We start from the raw sequence: 6,000 nt of genomic DNA on the forward strand, positions 1-6,000 counted from the left end.
TGAGCTAACTAGGTAATAAACCCTCAAGCTTGTACATCCATAGATCACATGAATATGATGCCTCATCATAGCATGATGTCGGTGAAGAAAGATCTAAAGGATGGAGTCTCGTGGTTCCAAATGTATATGTGAACTCTGCAACAAATGATATGCAATGCATAATGCAAAATGGTACCTCAATATAGAGAAATTAGAGCCATCTCAATAGAGCATGAGTAGATGTCAACAATGAGATTTTGAGATAGTGTCATAGTGATGCCAACAACAATGATAATGCTGAGTAGCAAGGTGATCATACACGAAGGATAGTAATAAAATGAACAGCCCATAATTGCCTATGAACAATCTCTATAGAATCCCCCAAAAAGAATATATAAAAGAATCCCAAAACATGCTACCCAAGGAACGAAGGCTAGCAAGACACAAATGCATGCAGACAAAGGCTACAAAAAAATCCCCAAGTGTGTGAAACAAGACCACAATGTGCTAGGTAAAAAAGTCTGTGTGAAAGGCATAAGACTTAGGGCAATGGAGAGGGTGTGAAAAGGTCAAAGTTAGAGTTAGGTTTGGAAAGAACAACCCTAAAAGATTAAACACTTCTTCTCTCCTCATTTTTTTCTTCATGCTAGCTGTCATTTTCCCCTTCCTCCTCCTCCTTTCTTCACACGCTAGCAACCAACTGCTGAGAGCTTAATGATGCTGGCTTCTTTTTTTATTATATAAACTCTATGTGCTAAGCCTTAAAGGTGATGAATCTCCTTTCGTTGTAGTTGTTTTTTTTAATTGTTGCTACTTATTACGAGACAAAAATACTAAAGTATTACGCTCTTTGGTGCACTGCTTGTTGCTTGGCATTGCTACTCATGTGACAAAATGCTGAAGCTACTCATGGCACTCACCACGGCACTCTGATTGTTGCTTGGTGTTACTACTCACGACAAAACATTGTAATTCTTTTGTGCTAAGCTGCAAAGAGCTGATGAAGCACAAGGCAAACAGATGCTACCCCAGGAGTAAAATGAATAAGTAATGGGCACTTGCACCACCATAAGCGAGCTAGCTTGTGCTGCCAAGAATGCACAAAGTCTAAACAATGCACTTCTAGTGAAAGCACTAGTACTAGCAAAATGATTGAAAAATAGCAAGCAATAACCTTGCACCAGCAATCACAGAAGCGATTATGAGATTATGAGACCTTGAACAACTTTGATGAATGTATGCTTGCCTCTAAGTGTTGATGTTGTTTATTGGATCTAGGGCTAAGAAAATCACATTAGTAAGATCAAATTGGTTGAGCTTAGCTCCCAAAAATGGCCTAAAACTCTGAAATTACTTGCAAAAGTCTTGTACTTGATTAATCACAGCACTTGTACCATATGAATGTACTTGCATCATGCGTTTGCAAGTTAGGGAGTCATGTGGTGTATGGTGCATACTATCTCACACTAGTCGGCTAGGTTCAGCTCCCAGTAGGGCTTTGCAAACACAGTGTTGGCAAGCTGACTTTCCAAATTTTTACTCTTGAAATGATTAAACTTACACACTTTTGCATCAATTACTCATCAACATGCTCTCTGCATATAACATTGGTGCCTAGATTTGTAATAGAACATCATACTATACATTTCTTGATGAAAATGTACTAAAATGTTCTAATCCAAAATGTTTGCTTGTAAACAGTGTTTTCTCAACACTTTTCTTATTGTCTTTACTTCTGTAGTACATCAAGATCACACTTATCTATGTAGATTTGTACTACTCCAATAGATTTATAATCTTTGTCCAGCTTCTTTGCAAAAAGTAACAAGATTAGAAAGATTTGATCAAGAATCACTTAATATTATTGTTTTGCATCAACATTTGATTTCATCATAATAAACTTTGTATAGTTTGTAAATTGTTCTATTTTGCACTATAGATTTGGAACATAATCTACATTATAATCATCAATTTTGCACTCCTCTTAAAATAGATCTTTACTTTTCTTCAACTTTGCACTTAAAACTACACAAGAATGTATTTTGTAGCTATATTCTTTAAACTTTCTTGGAATTGCACCAAGATTTTGCACACTTTCTTGAAACTGCACCAAGATTCTGCACACTTTCTTGAACCGCACCAAGATTCTGCACACTTTCTTGAAACTGCACCAAAATTTTGCGCAGCAACCTTCTTCTTACAATATTCCTTCAAGAACTCAAAGATTTAGCAATCTAGGGTTTCAATCTTGAAGAAATAAGAGTTCTAAGGTTTAAGCTTTGAAAAACTATGGTCCATAAGCAAGATAATGCAAGAAATCACTCAAAACAGGTTTGTTGAAATTTTTGTAAATCCTAATTTCAAGAATCAAGAAAATTTCAAGAAATTAAGATTAAGAACTTCAAGAAATCAAGCACTAAAGTGGATTAGGGTTCTAAAATTAGTAATTAATATAAATTTAAAAATAATTAACATAAATTTCATTCCTAATCTTCTCAAATCAAGAAATTAGCAAATCTAAAAACTGTGTAAAAATCAATTTCAAAAATGATTAACACTGATCATTCAAGAAAATGCATTCTATAAAATTGGATTAATAGTAATCCAAAAATGATTATCAGTAATCATGATCAAGAAAATTCATTCTAAAAATTAGATTAAGAACAATCCAAAAATAATTAAACTCCTAATCAAAGCATCAAGATTTAAGCCAAGAGCTCTAATACCAATGAAAGAAAGTAACATCTAGGTTATCTTGAGATTAATAGAAGTAGCCTGAGATTAAGAAAATCTTGAGAGATTAACACTAGAAACAATGTAAATCGAAGTTTAATGATAGTCCAAAGATATCAAAGGGTATTTTAAGGTTTAACAGGTCCCATAGTCTTAGAGCACATGTCTTTTATAGTCCCAAGGCCCATGTGCCCTAATCCCACATGTAATGAACCTCAATCCATGTTCCTAGGCATGTGTGTCCTAAAAATACTTTGTTACAAGATCAATGAAATTGACTCCACTACAAGTTTACTTGGGTGAGAAATCTCTAACTAAACACTTACGAGTATAGGTATGAATGTTAGCTACATGTTTAAGATGCTCACAAGACTAAATTAGCCAAATTTAGCTAAAATGTATCTTCTTGGGCTATATTATGGAGTTAAAGGAATATTAGCTCTATGAACCTTAGGTAACGAAGGAATATTATGGAGTCAAAGGAATATTAGCTCTATGAACCTTAGGTAGTAATAACGAAGATCATAGTGAGCTAAGATATGGTATTCCAAAAACCATCACATTAAATGAATAAGAAGCTTCTCTCTTCCCCTTCATGTAAGAAGAAAATAACTTGAAAGCAACTCAATCTCTACTTATAACTTGTGCTTCCTTGTATTTCTTCTGTATTTTATTCCATAGCTCATTCACCTACTATACTGATCTGATTATGTGTTTCCTCAAAACGGATGGTGACTGTGGAGGTGGTGGTCGCTGCCACTGAGGTTCCTCGTGGTTGTGCGAAAGTTGATCCTCCAATTCTTCTTCTAGCTCCATCTTTGTCTTTAGGTGGAATTGGTGGTAGCAAACAATAGGTGGCATGTGGGAAGTGGAAGTATCATGTATTCTTTCAGTAATTGTAAATTCTCCTCCTAACATGTTTTCTAAGTGGCTATCAGCTCCTCTTCCCACTGGTCCATCAATTCTACTGGCATTTGGACTATGGGGATTTCTTCCTCATTCTCTATGGCCTCCTATATCCACAGCTTCCCTTTTTACAAGCTTGAGTAACTCCTTGCGATCTTTTCTCATTGCTATCTCCACATTGTGGATCATCTGAGTGGCATGGTCCACAATACAAGCTTCTTTTTCCACTGTTGTGAACTAAGCTGTCTGATCTGCCATCTTGCTAACTGAGTGGATCATCTGAGTGGCATGGTCCACAATGCGGGCTTCTTTTTCCATTTTCTATGACTGAGTTGTCTAATCTGCCTACTACAGTTTGCTTTAGATCTCGTTGTTCATTGTTTGGAGCTCAGAGACCGCCATTTCTAAGTCATCCCCTCTTCTCTACAGGTGTTGCTGCTTCCTCCTCTAGTTTTACAATGGTGTCTTGCTGCTATCGCCTTAGCAAGTCCTGAGTAGTAGTTTGTTGATTGTGTTGCTGGACTTGAGTGAACAGCTGATGCACTTGCACTTCCACTTGATCTACCCTAGTGAGTCTTTCTTCATTCTCTAGCTTGTCCATAACACAATTTGTTATATTTTCTAATAATGTGAGAATGCTCTGAGTGGCTAGGTTAGTTTTCTACATCATCCTGCTTTGTGTGTTACTTAATGTGGATGGTGCTTGTTAGATTCCCCCCTGTGTGGCCACTCAAACTTTCTTTTGTGAGATTCTATTTTGTTGGAGGCCTCTTCCCCCCTGTGTTGTTTCATCTGCTATTTGTTCTCTACTAGGGGACAATCCATTTTTCACCAGATTTTTGCATATGCCTTCAAATTGCTGCTTCTACTGCTCCTTGGATGCTTGTGCCTCCTTTTGCTTCTTTGGCTTGAGAGTGGTAATGTGTTGAGACCACTCAAACTTCCTTTTATGAGATTCTATTTTGTTGGAGGTCTCTCCCTGAGTTTTCTTTTCAGCTCCTTTTGAGGTTATGTTTGCTTTATTCTTTTTTGCTTCTTTGTGTTTGGCAGCTGCAAGGCATTTTTGTTCCACCTTTTCTTTGCCTTTTAGATTCCTCCTCTTGTCTCTTCCTGGATGCTTCTTCTTCTAGCTTGTGCCTCTGAGACTCCTCCTCTTGTCTCTTCCAAGCTTCTTCTTCTTCTAGCTTTTTCCTCTAAGACTCCTCCTCTTGTCTCTTCCTAGCTGCTGCTTCTTCATGCTACTTCTTTAATCTCTCCTATTTTGCAACTGAGTTATCCTTCTTTAACTTACAAACTGTACTAAGGCTTTTAAGTGACGTGCCATCTTTGTGTGACCTCCTAATAACCAAAGGTTTTGAGATTACTACTACATGTTTTTGGTCACGACTACTACCCATATCACCTTATGTCCATGTTCTGCATACCAACAGCCTGTAGTTGGTTCTGCTTATTCTGGTGTTCTTGGCAAGCAAACAGATCATGTCTAGGTAAAATCTAAATTTATTTTGCTTATCTAGATCAGAACAAGTGGTGACGAAGTATTCCTTATCAACTTTGGAGAGATCCTCCTCGATGTCCACATCATAGGAGGGGGCATTGGTGATGCCTTTAGCAAGAAGATGGAATGCTTTGGTTATGTTTTCTAGTGTGATCGACACGGCCTTGCGCCCTTCCATCTTTACTGTGTTGCGCTGACAACTCTGCTAACTACACCTCAACTTCTATGTTTTCTTGCAAGCTTGTCCAGTTCTTTACTGTGAGCCTATACAGTCCGAGCTTTTTTAGCCACTCTTGCTAAAGCATAAGATCCAACATGGCATTGCAAGGATCAACTCCACTTGCTTACTACTGCTAGCCATGGTAGATTCTGGTTGGTTGAGGTTTACAAGATTTAACTCGGTCGAGTAACCGAATAAACATCCATGTATGCTTGTTTGAGGTGTGAGGTGGTGGACATCCACGTAACTCAACCGAGCTATGTGGCTTAATTCGAGCTTAATCCACGTATGTGCGACCACATATGTGGCTTAATTCGAGCTTAATCCATGTATGTGCGACCTATATGGGTTGACTTGGAATGCCAGATTCCCTTATGCTTTACGAAGCAGTTATACATAGAGTTCATATTGGTACACGAGGTGGACTATGGGTGGTTGCAAGATGAGGTTATCTAGTTTCATTTAGTGGGTGCCCTTGGCTTTAGCCTGAAAACATACATTTTTTCAAGAAGAATAGCCAATCTCTCCTAGTTAGCCATGGAGTTTCACTTCAAGGTCTTCTAATGAAACATCATATGTAAAGTTGGGCACCTAAGACTATAATCTGATCGAATATCCAATAATTGTAATTATTGGATATTCGATCAGATTATAGTCTTAGGTG

This window comes from Cibotium barometz, chromosome 4, assembly GCF_041138505.1.
Source record: "Cibotium barometz isolate CiBa-2024 chromosome 4, ASM4113850v1, whole genome shotgun sequence".
NCBI classification, from domain to species: Eukaryota; Viridiplantae; Streptophyta; class Polypodiopsida; order Cyatheales; family Cibotiaceae; genus Cibotium; species Cibotium barometz.